This window comes from Gracilinanus agilis, chromosome 1 (assembly GCF_016433145.1).
Source record: "Gracilinanus agilis isolate LMUSP501 chromosome 1, AgileGrace, whole genome shotgun sequence".
NCBI lineage: Eukaryota > Metazoa > Chordata > Mammalia > Didelphimorphia > Didelphidae > Gracilinanus > Gracilinanus agilis.
Genome location: NC_058130.1, coordinates 526,452,943 through 526,469,312, shown reverse-complemented (window position 1 = coordinate 526,469,312; position 16,370 = coordinate 526,452,943). Strand labels below are relative to the sequence as shown.

General features: G+C 34.0%; 1 protein-coding gene across 6 annotated transcripts in view; it reads right to left on the bottom strand.

Annotated features, from left to right (window-relative positions):
• The window catches only part of NOL4 (nucleolar protein 4), a 436,338-nt gene that overhangs the window by 277,013 nt on the left and 142,955 nt on the right, over window positions 1–16,370 (bottom strand). The gene's annotated exons all lie outside the window — the stretch shown is intronic.

Below are 16,370 nucleotides of genomic sequence, written 5' to 3'. Positions count from 1 at the left end.
TGTATTTCCACTGGTTTTAACATGTGTCATTGATCAAGACCTATTTCCAAATTGTTGATAGTTCTATTGGTGTGGTAGTTTCAAGTCTACGTCCCCAATCATGTCCGCCTCAACGCATGTGTTCAAGCAGTTGTTTTTCTTCTGTGTTTGCACTCCTGTAGTATTTCCTCTCATTGTGGATAGCGTTCTTTTCCATAAGTCCCTCAGAATTATCCTGGGTCATTGCATTGCTGCTAGTACAGAAGTCCATTACATTCTATTTTACCACAGTGTATTGGCCTCTGTGTACAATATTCTTCTGGCTCTGCTCCTTTCTCTCTGCATCAATTCCTAGAGGTCTTTCCAGTTCACATGGAATTCCTCCAGTTTATTATTCTTTTGAGCACAATAGTATTCCATCACCAGCATATACCACAATTTGTTCAGCCATTCCCAATTGAAGGACATACCCTCCTTTTCCAGTTTTTTGCCACTACAAAAAGCGCAGCTATAAATATTTTCGTACAAGTCTGTTTGTCTATGATTTCTTTGGGGTACAAACCCAACAATGGTATGGCTGGATCAAAGGGCAGGCATTTTTAATAGCCCTTTGAGCATAGTTCCAAATTGCCAGCCAGAATGGTTGGATCAGTTCACAACTCCACCAGCAATGCATTAATGTCCCAGTTTTGCCACATCCCCTCCAGCATTCATTACTCTCCCCTTCTTTCATTTTAGCCAATCTGCTAGTTGTGAAGTGATACCTCAGAGTTGTTTTGATTTGCATTTCTCTAATTATTAGAGATTTAGAACAAAAGGGTATTTTTTAAATAAGATTAACTGATTCAGTTAAGGTCATATAGCTAATTCCAATCAGGATTAGAACTCAGATTTTCTGATGTCTAATATAATGTTTAAAATTTTTGTTTTCCACCATATCAGGCTACAATAATTCAATTATCAATAAGATAATGATAATAAGATAATTTTATAACTTCTTTTTCCACCCTTCTTGGTAGGAGTAAGATAAGAAAGAAAGCTGGGACCCAGCATCCAAGAGAGGATAGAGCAACAGATTTAAAGCAGAGATAAAAAGTTTTCTGATGTTTGTTTGTTTTTTCTTGATATTGTTAAGATTTTACATCAGGTATACATACCCATGTCAAAGCAGCTAAGTCTTTTGTACTCTAGGGCAAATGTTTTTAACCTGGAATCCATGAAATTATTTTTGAAAATTTTTGATAAAATTGGGACACTAATATACTGCTGGTGGAGTTGTTAATTGGTCCAACCATTCTGGAGGGTAATTTGGAACTAAGCACAAAGGGTTTTAAAAGAATGCCTGCCCATTAACCCAGCCATACCACTGTTGGGTTTGTGCCCTAAACAGATAATAAGGGAAAACACTTGTACAAAAATATTTATAGCTGTGCTCTCTGTAGTGGCAAAAAATTGGAAAATGAGGTGTTGATGTCCATCGTTTGGGCAATGGCTGAACAAATTGTGGTGTCTGATGGTGATAGAATATTATTGCGCTTAAAGGAGTGATGAACTGGAGGATTTCTATGTGAACTGGAAAGACCTCCAGGAATTGATGCAGAGTGAAAGGAGCAGAACCAGGAGAACATTGTACACAGAGATTGATACATTATGGCACAATTGAATGTAATCAACTTTTCTACTAACAACAATGCAATGACCCAGGATAATCCAGAGGAATTTATGAGAAAGAACACTATCCACATCCAGAGAAAGAATTGGGAGAACAGAAAAACAGAAAAAAATATCATCAGTCACATAGTTCGATAGGGATATGATTACAATTTTGATATTAAAAGATTACTCTACTACAAATATGAGTAATATGGGAAAAGGTTTTGAACAATGATACATGTATAACACAGTGGAATTGCTTGTCAGCTCTGGGAGGTGGGAGGGAAGAGAGAGGTAGGAGATCATGAATCATGTAAATATGGAAAAATATTCTAAATTGAAAAAAAATCCCCAAATCCCCAAATAAAAATTATAATTTATAATGTGAAAAACTTTAATAGCTGTATTTCAGTTTAATTGCTTTCTTTTGTAATCCATTGTATTTTATTTTATGTGTTTAAAAATATTACTTTGAGAGAGGATTCATAGGCTTCACTAGATAGCAAAAGGTTGCATCTCACAAAGTTAGAGAATTCCTGCTCTGGAGACTTTAAGAGAAAAAAATTCTAAAATAGCAACTATGAAATTTCTTCCTAGTTTCATCATCTTGCAGGGTCTGATTCTTCCTTTTTCTATCTTCAGTCTCCTAATTATAATCTCTTATGGAACTTGACCAGGACAAATTTCTGGTACTGTCTTGGTCCTATCTAGATAATGCTATTGGAAAGCTTTTGATCTCAATGCTCAATCCTTACTTCTGCAACACAGCTTCTATGCCCTACCCAACACAGCAGTTATCCTTGGTCAGAGCTAATTCTTGCCATTCTTTTTAAAAAGGGAAAACAAACTGTTCCAACAATGGGAATCAGTCTTGTAAGTGTCAAAGAAATTCAGCACAGTGGGAATTTACAGAGGCCAGCCAGGAGCTCTGCAAATAATTGAGAAAAATAAGGAGGGAGAAAATAGTGACTCTTAAATTCTCCAAATGGACAAGTTTGTGTTTCACAAGATGACTCTGGGACTTCACTCCTGGATTTTAAAATTCAAAGATCCCTTGTCCAAATGATAATAAGAGATAACTGAACATCATTTTATAATATTTCTCTCCAAAATGACAAAGTTTAAGGGTGTTTATCATTATTCAAATTTGTTTAATTAATAAAAAATAGTGAGTTGGGAATGTTTTACTTAATTCTATGATATTTTGGAATTCCCCTTGTAGAAGCTGGCACAATTCTAACAAAGACGATCAATCAGGCAGAGACCAGTGAACCCTTTGGGTCTCAGATGTAGTATTACCTCCCAAAGAATACTCCTATTTAAAACACAGTTGAAGACAGATCATAGCTCAAGGCTGAAAGAAACCCCAGGGACTATCTAGCCCAAGCTCTGTTTTTTACAGAAGAGCAAATCGAGTCCCAAGGAGGTAAAGATCACAAAAGTGGCATCATAGATAGGATTTAAACGTAAGTTCTCATACTCAAGAAGCAAAGTTATTTTCTTTGTAGCACACTGCTTCTCATGGTAGGCAATTTATTCTAAGAAAGAGAATTGGTTTTTGAATCCAAGTATTGCATATTGCTCTTTAAAAGTCTGTGGACATTTGAATCTCTGACCCTATTACTATCTGTTGCCATTGTCTATTTCACCAACTCCAATTCTCATAATTTTCTCTCATCATTTCATTTAATTTTTTATGTTAGATTTTTAAATCAATAGAGACTATACATCAACAGAAATTATTCATGCCAGATATTACATCTTCAATCACTCATTCAGAAAAAAATATGAACATAACCACTTGCTGGAGGTTGAACGATCATAGCTTGGGAACCTTAACCTCTTCATGCCTAGAACCTCTACCCTTAAATCCTATTGACTTGATCAAGGAATAAGTCATGTGGTTCAATTCACCACATCTAACAGGGTTTCTAGATTGCATCACTTTTCTCCAAGTTGTCTTCTTGAAGACAGGATGTTACAAATTTACTCTCCAATCTCTCACTTATCTCTCATTCCCATAATTTAATCAATCATTCTTTTGCTACTATAAGGGATGAATCAATCTACTGCAATTTACCATCTCTGTAACTTTCCAAATCATAATACTCTATCCTGGCCACTACTCCCCTGTTTGTGTTTTCTCCCTCCTATTAGAACATAAGCTCTTTAGGGATAAAAGAAGGTGCTTGTTTTCTGTTTTTATATGTCTTATACTTAGTACTGCACATAGTACTTAATACATTTTTTTCATTTATTTATTCATCATTACATTTCATAGCATTACATTTTTAAAAAAGCATTTGAAAATAAAACAAAACACCTTTTCAACCTTTCCATTTCTGTTTTGACAGGTGCCATTACGCTTCCTTTTTTTTAGTCTACACATTAACGTATTGTCCTCTCCTAGTCAAATAATGATCCAGTGCATCTAAAATCCACTACCTTGTTTTATCAAGCAAAACGACTTCTCCCTTAACTGATAGAACTTAAGTTATATATATATATATATGTGTGTGTGTGTGTGTGTGTGTGTGTGTGTGTGTGTATAAATACATACATGTATTACATATTTATATGTAAATATATGACATAAATGGGGCCAATTTTTGAAGAATTGCAAAAATGGGCAACATCAAATCTGTATTTTTATGACTATAGTTTTATAAGAAAAGTTTGGTACCTAATTTAACCCTTGAATCATTCTTCTGGCTTGTAGAAGGTGGTCAGAAGAAAAAGAGAACATAAACTATTTTGACAATATTATCAAATCCTTCATCAAAATAATGAACAAACAAAACTACAAGTCATCTAATTTGGGGCAAATGTCATCAATACTCTAATAATTGGAAAGGCATTGTCAACCTTAAAACAATGTACAGAGCCCCTTCTAAAACTCAGTTTTAACTATCTATAAAATGGAAATGATTATTATTGTAAAGCCTTCCTTGCAGTGTTACTTTGAAGAAATTATTTTATAAACCATGATCAATATATATGTTTATAAAAATGTATTATTAGTACTATCATTGCTAATATAGGACAGCAAGCTTATTTTTAGCCACTTATTCCCATTAAACAATAAATTGAAGTACTGACTACAAATCAGACTTTTAAAGTTAGTAGAAAACATGAAACAGGAATAAATAAAAGTTAAATTCTTTCTCTAGGAAAAAGGAATAAACAAGTTTTAAAAAATAAACCCCAAATGCAAGATGAAAATGCTATTCTAGTGGTCTCCTGGGGAAAAATAACAGTGTGGGCACTCTCATGCACACACATACATATGCACACACAACATACTCTAAAAGGATGCATTTACCAGGCTTATCTTATTTCAACTTATGGTTGGTATTTAAGTCCAAATTGCTCTTTTTCTCTCACTAAAAGTAAAAAAAAAAAAAAAAAAAAAAAAAAAAAACCCAACTGCATTTCTACTTATAAGCAATTGGAAATAATAAAAAGACCATTCATACAAAAGAGAATTCAGCCATCAGAATTCTTTCCATTTAGCAGCAACATTATTTCTAATTATCTACTTGCTTTACTCTACTTATAAGGTGCCTTATAGTTCCACAAATTGTGGTATAATTATTTATAGAGCAACTGCTATGAAGAAAAGACTTTGAAAAGAGCTTCATCAGCTTTAGCCTCCTCGACACAGAATAATTCATTAAATGAATTCACCACCTTTTTTTTGGTATTGTGTAAATGATTTCCTTAAAAAATGCAGTGGAGGATATAGAATGAAGGAGAAAACACATTTTTCACATTTTTAAATAGTAAAAGACAATCGTTAACTTTGAACACTAAAATTGCCAAGAATTGATTAAATTATGTAGGTCAAACATTTATTAAAGAAAGTCATTGTTCTTTACTTTTAGGTATTATAGCCAAAATTCCCAATCTGATGAAAAATGGTTAAAGGAAAACAAACTTACAGAACAAAGAAAATTACTTTCCCCAGACAACATAACAGCACCAGGGAATTTTGTGTTCTGCTTGAAAAACATTTTAATAGCTTTCCTAATTAAAACTTAGCACAGTAAAGAACTATTAAATTTAATTTCCTATTAATCATATTGTTATAAATCATTTTTATTAAAATCAGTGTTTTATTATATTTTTCACTAAATTAAATAGTAATAACATTATTGTTAGTTTACATATATAACTATATGATAATTGTGTAAATCTATTTATTTCATTTCCATGTCCTGCATGTAATTTTTTTAAACCCTTGTACTTCGGTGTATTGTCTCATAGGTGGAAGATTGGTAAGGGTGGGCAATGGGGGTCAAGTGACTTGCCCAGGGTCACACAGCTGGGAAGTGGCTGAGGCCGGGTTTGAACCTAGGACCTCCTGTCTCTAGACCTGACTCTCACTCCACTGAGCTACCCAGCTGCCCCTGCATGTAATTTTAACTACCAGTTCCTCGGATAAAAAAATAAGTAAATCTTGTTTTTTAAAGAAAAAGAACATGAACAACTATTTTTTTAAAAAGATAAGATTGGAGATTTCATAGAAAACTTTAAGTTTTTGTGGAATATTCACCATAGGTACATATCAAAAGATACTCTGGTAATGTTGTATAGAGCTGATAGTCATATAGTAGAAAAATAGGATAGGTTAATTTATGGCCAATGACTTTGGTCCATCAGCAAAGACTTATTAAGAGGTTGTCTCTGACAAAATGATCCAGATTTCAAAATGAAAACAACCAGATATTCAAATAGCACTTTCAGTATCTTCATTTTGGCACTTCATAATTGCCGATAGTGGCTCTAGGTAGAAGTGTAATTGAGGATGGTAGTAGGTCACTCATTACAAAATTATATTCAAGAAGAGGGTAAATAAAGGATCTGGAATTTCCGTAGACTCACTGCTTAAGTTACCAACCTCCCTTGGACAAGAGTACTAATCAACATGTACACCTGTGCCCATCATCAATTCCTAGATATTGAGTAATAAGATCATTTAACACTATGTTCTCATGCTCTCCCTTTTTGCATGAATGAACTTTCAACTAGATCTCTCAGCATTTGGCTGAATTTCAGTTTGGAGCCACTCCAGAAGAAATAAATGCTTGACCAATAGTGAACCAAGTCAAATTGAAGCCAGTAGTTCACTATTGATTTAGATCGGTTGATTTGGATTTTCTTATTACTATTTTCAGTATGATCTTTTAATTTATATAGTATCTGCTTTTAAGTGTATATAGCATGCAAGTTTTTTGCAGGAAGGGGCTGTTTCATTATGTCTTTATATCTTGATGACATAGCATAGTACTTGCCTCATGGTAAGTGCTCAATAAATGCTCCTTAATGGTTTATTAATTTTCTTATGTTTAACAGATCCTATTTTAAAAAAACAAAAGCCTTACTCGACAATGTTTTTAGATCTTGTCTCCCCAGTTCCAAAAGTGCATGCTCACCTTTTAATGAACACTTTTGATTGTTTATAAGTCTATTCGCTGATGATATTTAGCTTTATGCTACCCTCAAACAGCCTTGAATGGCTGTGTGTTGAACAACAGAGAAACTCGGGGGAATTTTCAAGAGATGAAATTAGGACTGGTGCTAAGCCTAGATTAACTCAGTCCTTAAGGATCCAATCATAACGAAAGATGCTGAGCTTCAGAAAGGCAGCTCACATCCATCAAGGAGCCTGAGCCTCAGGGTATGAAACATAGAAGAGCCTATCCTAGGCTCTCAGATATTGGGAGCTGAGTCATTCTTTCATATGTGAGGTATTTCCTGGGATGGCTGAGAAACTTATGGCTTATATTAAGTGTAAGCTCAGTCCAGCCTGAAAGACTGGTATGCCATATAGTCACCAAACGGGATGCCCAAATAAGACTTGTCATTAATTTTATCTGTGGTCTATATCCCCAGATCTTACAGGCTTATATTAACTAGCCATGGAAACTGGTTCCTTTGCCTTTATAATACAATAAAGTCATTAGAGGACCTTAAAGGGTTAGAGTCTAGATAAGGGTTCATCCTCATCTCATTATGGTAATTTGGATATCTTGTGATCATGGTCCCATTTGTCTTAATATTCTTCCTATTGATCTATCTGCTTTTGCTGTAGGGTGTTTAAACTTAATTCTCTTCCTCCTAAGATCTTTGGTATTTTTTATCATTTTTTTCTTATAGTCCCTATTGCTCAATTTCTTACTCCCTCCTTTTGATGACAAATCCTAGATTAAAGGATTTCAAATCTGCCTTAGCTTCCTCTCCACAATGTTCTTAGTCTTCTGTGGAAATAATTCTGTTTCTCCATAGAGGCAAATCTCCCTTTTTCAAGGCTGGTATAGCCCTATGGAAATGCTGGTGCTCTACCTGAGTTTCTTTTGCTCTGAAGAATGCTGCTCTATGAGGAAAAGTGTAATGGCTATTGATAGACAGAAATCCCTGGCCTTTCCATACCTCTGTCCTGTCCACAGATTGGTAGACATGTTACAGAATTGAGATCTTCTGCTTATTGACACAGAAAGATGGAGTAAAGAGACAGGGTGGGATGGAAGACACTATAAAATCAGCAAAGAAATTTCTGGATCAGACCCAGAGCAAAAGCCACTGGTTTACATTGTGCAGAACCTGCCAGAGCCTGGGGATAAGAGGGACCTAGGATTCTGAGTGAATTTGTTGGTAATTAATGTTTCTGCCATTAATTTTGAAGGTTTTTAATGAACTAGAGTTCTTTATATCATGGCCTGTGAAGATAGTTGCAATTGCTTTACCTCTTGCACATAGCTACTATTAGGGGGAGATTTTTGAAAATTAACAAGAATTAGGAAAAATGTCTAAAATATCCATCTTATCATTAACTTTACACAGAAGTCCCTAAAATGTTATACTTAAAAACCAAACTAAGCAGTTGATCTTTGGACTATAAGTAATAGAGAAATGAAGAGCTGATGCCCAAGGTAAGTAGAGAGATAATTACAAGTACCTAGTTATTCTTAATGAGATAAAGTCATCTGGTCCAGATGAATTAGATAATTATATACCAAAATAAGTGGAATATGTGATTGAAAAGCAATACTCATGAATCAATGAAAGATCACTGAGGACTAGAAAAATTGGAGAACTATCATTGTTTTCTCAATTATCAAAAAAAGGGAAAGAATGGTATCTACAAAAAATAGAGTAGTGAACTTTACTTTGATTTCCGGAGAAAATTTAGAATAGATTAATGAAGACATACTTTGTGCACATCTAGAAAAGAAGCAGTGATTGAAAAGGACCTGTATAACTTTAAAAATAAAACAGGTTGTGCCAAGAATTATTAAAGCCCAGCATATCACTATTTGGACTGTTTCCAAAGGAGATCAGGGAAAAAGGAAAAACACCTATATTTTACAAAATATTTATAGCAGCTGTCTTTGTAGTGGCAAAGAACTGAAAATTGAGGGGATGTCCATTAATTAAGGAATGGCTGAATAAATTTTAGTATATGATTGTGAAGGAATATTTCTGTGCTTCAAGAAATGATGATTAGGTTAATTTAAAAAAACATGGAAAAACCTATATGATATAACGAAGAGTGAAATAACTAGAACCAAGAGAACATTATAAACAGCTACAGAACTGATATTTGAAATAACTTGTGAATGTTCACCACCAGAGGGAAAAAACTGATAAATAGAAACAAGAAAGATATAATTTATATATACATTTTCTTGTCAGGTGATGCATTCTATGGTTTGGGGAGGGGAAGGATGCATAGGATACCTGGGAATAAAAAAAGTTAAAAAGAAAACAGGTTGCATTTAACTAATTTCTTTTTTCTTTTGGTCCATTTTCCAGAATGGTAGATCAAAAGTTTCTGCATACGACATATATTTTACATTAATCTTTTAAAATTATTTTTTAATATTTTTTCTTTTTAAATATTGAAATCAAAATTCTCTACCTCTCTCCCACACATCTCTTAGAATGATATCAAATGATATCAATTGTATATATGAAATCATGTAAGTCATATGTTCATCTTAGTCCTATTACCAAAAAAAGTAAGAAAATCATTCTTCAATTTGCAGAGTTCATCAGTTATCCCTCTGGAGATAGATAGCATTTTTTCATCATGAGTCTTTTGGAATTTGGAATTTCTTGTATCATTGTATTGATTAGAGTAGCCAAACCTTTCATAGTTGACCATTAGTATAAGACCGAGGTTAATTTTCACAATGATCTCCCAATTCTTCTTGCTTTACTTTGTGTTACTTCATATAGGTTGTTACTTTTTTATTATTAAATAATTCCCCTTGTCATTACTTAGAGCACAGTAGTATTACAATTATAATTACAATCATATGCCACAATTTGTTCAGTCATTCCATTGATTTGCAATTCCTTGCCATCACAAAAACCGTTGCTACAAATATTTATGTATATGTAGATCATTTTCCTTTTTCTTCTATATCTTTTAAGAATAAACCTAGTAGTACAAAAGAGTATCTGCAGTTTTATAGCCCTTTGAGTATATTTCCAGATTGTTTTCCTAGAAAGTTGGACCAGTTCACAACACCAACAATAGTTTATTAGTATACTTATTTTCCTTCATCTCTTCTAGCATTTGTTATTTCTTATAGTTATGAAATGATAGCTGTGATAATTAGATTAAGTCTACACTGCGCATCTTTAGATTTAATCACCAAAGGTGAGAGCACCTCTAATTCTGGGAGTTCTGTAACCCACGTGTGCTAGAGTGGGTGACAAGTCAGAATCAACTGACTGCCCCCTAGGCAGTACTGTGAGAATTGTCTATTGTAATTGGACATGCAAATTGGAGGAGGATGCAGGAAGTGATGAAAGTTGCTATCTTTTAAATATGATGGTACCTTCCTGTGGAGGCAGTTGATGTTTGGAACTTGGTGTAGAAGGATCTTTGGTGGGACCTCTGACTGCTTCTCTTTGAATTGTCATGTGGATAAGTTAGGCTGACTCTCTCTCTCTTCCCTTGGCATTTCTGGAGGCTCTAGCCTCAGGGAGGCCTCTCTTGACTTTCTAATTGTAAAAGGCCTTCTGGCTAGAAGCCTTGTTTAATTAACCTCTGTGCTTCTTTGCTGGGGCCTCTAAATTCTTATCTGTTCTGGACCTCTGGTCTGGGCCTGAGTTTCTCTCTCTCAATTTCCCTACCATCAACTTTCCTAATTGTGAATAAATCATCACAAAACTCAATTTTGACTTCAGATTATTCTTATTTGAGGATTGATAATAGTTCAATCCTCTGGTGACCAACTTTTAATATACTGAACCTATAAAAACCTCTTTTTCCCCCTTACAAAGTTAGAACTGTTTTAATTTGCATTTCTCTACTCAATATTGGGCTAGGGTGCTTTTTTATATGAATATAGATAGCTTTGCTTTCTTCTGAAATCTGCCTATTCAGATGTCTTGACCATTTATCAACTGAGGAATGGCTTATTTTTTTTTTTTTATAAATTTGTCTCAGTTTCTTATATATTTGGAAAAGGGGGTTTTATCAGAGAAACTTTGCTGTAAAGTTTTTTTATATTACTTCATTACCGATGGTACTTTTTAGCAAAATATAGTCCCCCTGATTATCTCTCTTAATTAAGTCCATTTATGTTTTTTTCTTTGTCTGAGATTATGATTGTTATCTTTGCCTTTTTTACTTCAGCTAAAGAATAATAGATTTTGCTCCAGCCTCTTATTTTAACTCTGTGTGTGTGTGTGTGTTGGTTTCAAATTTGTCACTTGTAAACAGCATATTGTTGGATTCTGGTTTCTAACCCATTCTGCTATCTGATGCTATCCTGTCCCTCCTCAAGTCTTCTTTGGCTTCTTACTCTACCACTATTTTCCCCTCCAGTGGGAAAGATCTTCCTTGCAATCTTCTTTTATGTGAGAAAGTTTTACCCATTCTACCTTTCCTTTTCCTCTTCTCCCAATCTGTCTTTATCAGCCTTTCATTTGTTTTAGAATTGTCCTGAATATGCCGTACCATAGGTAATGATTGAGAAAGTGGAAGGGGTCAAGTTGTAAAGAGATTTAAACGTTAAGCACTAGAGTTGCATTTTATTTTTGAAGCAAGAGATAATAACTGGAGTTTGTTGAATAGGGAAGTGACATGATCAGGGCGAGTACTCAGGTAGGTAGATTTTTTAAAAAGGGACTCAAAATAGATAAAAGATGATAAGAGGCTGAATTATGGTAGTAGCTATGTGACTGGACAAAGGAACATATGAAAGATATGTTATAAAAAATAAAGGATTTAGTTGTGGGGAATGTGTTGAGAGGGATGAATTGAAGATAATTCTGAGGTTCAAGTCTAGGTGACTGGAAGGATGGTGGCACTTTAGAGCACCCTTATTAGTATGGAGATATTTTTAAAAGACGCAACTTTGGAGGAAAGCTAATATGTTCTCTTTGGAACATATTGAGTTTGATATACTTACTGTATATTCATTTTGAAATAGCTAATAGGCAATTTATGACATAGAACTAGAGCTCATGTGAGAGCCTAAGAGTGGAATGCAGATATTGGAATAATATACGTAAAGATGATAACTGAAAAAATGAAAACTAATTATAGGGTAGGGGAAGAAGGAAGACAGATATATAGATGTCACATGGATAATGAATCAGCAAATGAAACTAAGAAGGAACTATTAAATATTTTCTGATAAAGGATAAGGATGAAGTGAGGATATTAATTAGGAAAAAAGGCAGGAAGCTAGAATATTTAAAAGCATTCTTTCAAAAGATATTAGAAGTTTAGGCAATAATTTTACATGTAAATTAACTAAATAATTTTAAATGCAAGTAAATAATCACAGGCATGTAAATAGAACTACAAAATATAATTTAGAGAAATAAAAGAAGATAAATAAATGGAATCCATGGCTCACTGTTTGGTTATGCCAGGCACAAGAGTACTAAGTGCTGCGCAATAGGGGCTAAGTAACTTGCCTAACATCACATAGTTTGGAAGTATGAACAGAGTTCATATTTGAACCCAGGACCTCCAGGCTCTAGGACTGGCTTTCTGTCCACTGAGCCACCTAGCTGTCCCTGAACCAATATAAATCTAAAAAGAGGATATCATAGAGAAATAGAAAGGAAATAGAAGGAAAGAAAATAGAAAAATAGAAGGGAATGTTTTGCACAAGTATAAGAAGTTTTTATAAGACAATAGATATGTGATTACAAAAAGCAAAACTTATTATTTCAATTGGATGAAATTAAAATAAATTAAAGTACTTTTGTTGAAACAAAATTAGTACAGGTAGAACCAAAAAAGAATCCAGGAACTGGAGAAGGATCTTTATATTAAGCATCTCCAGTAGAAGTATGATATGCATAACATGAAGAGAATTAATAAATTAATTAGATTGAGCCATTATCCAATGATAGTATGTCAAAATTACAATTCAATCAAAGCCACCTCTGCTCTCAGCCCCAATAAGTAATATTATGACTGCAAATATCTATGATTTCCACATTTTAAAAATTCTGAAATTTTCCTTCTGTTCTGATTATAGATTTATTATGATGTATTTAAATAAGTACTTCATGTGCTCACGCGCACACACACACACACACACACACACACATACACACACACACTTTTTTTTTTCCTGACTCTGTCAGCTGTTAATGTTTTGTTAAAAAATTCATAAGGTCAGTGACTGTTTTCAAAGTAGTATTTTTAAGAAAAAAACCTTTGTGTTTACAATCATGGAAAACAACTCTGCCCCCTAAAGTTGCTAACATTATATACATTTTATAAACAGCAAAACTTTGAAACTCATGAATATATTTTTCAATTTTCTTCCCTCAGTTTTTAAAGGCAGGTCTCTTTTAATATGGCTTTTAATAAATCACCCTTTTATGTACTTTTAAATTGTATTTGTATTTATGATAAATACTACAACATACTTGCAAAACTCCAGGGTGGAAGGCATGTCATAGACAAATTTGAATTCTCATCAATGTCCATGGATGATGATCATAATTTATCTATATACATTTTTGTACACAAAATCTTTGTCTATAGTCTTGCTTGGGATATTTCATAGAAGATGTACTTACCATCCTAGAAGCCTTGCTCTTGGTCTGAGTTTAGTGGCTAATAGTGTTTTGTTTATCCATCATCTCTCACCCTAGTTACATGATAAGTCTCTCCACCTCTCAACTTTCCAGATATCTCTTTAACTATTTTCCTCACTTAGTTCATTGTTGAAAGTATTCTGTAGCCTACTTCTATATATTTTGTGTCTGTCCATATTCTTTTTGGGTACCTACAAGTTTGACTGGGGATAGGAGGGGGATCTGTGGTGTTCTAAGATTTGCAACCTCTTTTCTTTCATGGATATATCTTAGGAGGACACTCTCGTTCAGCTATTTTCAATTATATTTGACTTAATGACCCCATTTGGGGATTTCTTGGCAAAGATACTAGAATGGTTTTGAATTTCATTTTTTGACTCATTTTATAGATGAAGAAACTGAGACCAACATGGTTAAGTGACTTTCCCAGCATTACATAGCTAGTGTCTGAGGCCTGATTTGAACTCAGTTCTAATTTCTAGAACTCTTGGTCTTTAGAACTCTTGTTCCAGTCTCCCTGACTGGTCTATTTCCTTCCCCCACCTTGTAGTCTCAGTATAGTAAAGTTTATAACTAATCAGTGTACTGTAACCCTAGCAGGAAAATTGCAATGGGTAACCTAGGAATCCCTTACAAATCATCTCAAAGCTCAAAGGCACACAATTTACACTGTGTACTGATCAAAAATTATATCCTAGTAATATGTGAAAAATCAGAGGGAAGCCATTTAGGCTCTGCTGTCAGGGATTTAGGGTCCTCTGATATATAAATCTCGGGCAAATTCCAGATACCTTGTAGTAAGACCAGCAGAACACTAAATGTCATTGATAGTTAACTCTGAGATGATGTAGATATGTTATGTTTAAAGTTTCGTCAATAACTTTGAGATGATTTATATAAGTTAATGAACTAACTCTAAAGGGGCCAAGAAGAGAATTAGTCCATTCCCCAAACAACCCTAAAAAAAGAGATCTCAAATTCCTACTAACCTGAACACTCTTTCATCTCTTAAGGGTCCATGCCATTTATGTACTCCCAATTCTAATTGCAATTAAAAAAGTGACTCATCCCCTCCCCGTCCTCTTCTTCACACTGCCTGCCTTCTTCATCACCCTACCCCCCCCCCATCCTCATGCTGTCTACTTCTATATCCCATTTTGCCTTTTGTCTCAGTACTTTCTGGGCCATTTTCCTCTATATCCTTTATGCCTTATTAAAATATAACTGCTGTCTCACTTATAGCCGCTATCATAGTCTCTCCTGATTAGCACCCAAAGAACCAGGCATGCCTGCCCCATTTCATAATTTCATAAATCTATTGTCAATCAATGGACATAGAAAATAATTAGACTATTGGAGGATTAAGTGTTTTTAATAAAGTGATAAATTAAGTGATAAGTAGGGGATTAACTTTTTTTCAGAAAGATTCTTATTCTCTATAGAAGATGGATGTCACAGATCCATTTAAAAATTACTTTGTTATAAAGCAAAAGGATTTAGAAAAATAAAATCAAAATAATTTCAAGGTGCCCAATGTGACACTTCAAGAGAAAACTACAAGTTCTATATAAATATTGGTTCACATATTTAAAAATATTTTTAGTATTGGCCATATTTTCTTTGACTCTTTATATTTTTAAAGGGTTATATGTTCCAAGAAACAGCTCCAAAGACCAAAGGAGTGTGTACATATTACAAATGTTCATTGAAACTTGATAAGTCTTCTTGTAAAGAAGACAGAATCTCTCTGATATTTTCCCCAAAACCTGACTTCAGTAAACCATAAAAGAATATACCTTTCCCAGGACAAATTATACTCTACATTCTTTCACTGAATTTTTTTCAAGTCAGCATTGATTTGTCAGATATATCAGTTGCATCCCAGCAGCCAAAGCTAGGTAATTTCTTTCAACGAAACAGTTCTATAGCAAAAGAGTAACTGGCTCATTGTTCACTACTCACCAAAGCCATATACTAGCATTACTGAATGATGAACATAAAACCAAATATAGATAGAAAGTAATATCTTAAACCTTTTGCCAGCTTCTCTGGGTTTTGATGTCCATTCCAATAAACCATTCTATTAACCTAGAGCTATATATTCTAGTATTTTAGACATGATATACAAGACTTTTTATTTCTTAACCAGCAAAACATCTTTCTTTGTATGTTCCTTGCTAAATGCCCTGTCCGTTCTAATAAATTTCCTACTATAAGGCTGTTAAAAAATATGACAATATAAAAGCCACCAGTACCATGGATGATACCTACATGAACATCTCCTTTCTATACCTCTTGTAATTATGGGTAATTATGGCCTTTAGACAACTCTGCAAAGAAGGGGAAAGGGCCTTTTTGGAGTCCCTGCATTTTTTAATTAGGGTTTTCTGAGTCTTCATCACAACCACGAAACACAAATAGCATCTAAGAAAACTAACAAAAATTCTGTAGCTTATGTTTTGTAGGAAGAATGAAATACAAACAGAGTAGGCTCCCTTTTTTTTTTTGCTGCAAGCAATTTTTAGTTCCTGCAATTACTTGTAGGTGTAAAACTATACAGGCAATAATTCCCTTTATAGTTAGATAATTGCAGGAAAAATCAACTAATTATGGGTAAAATTAGCCACTTTCAATCCATTTGGAAGCCTCTCAGA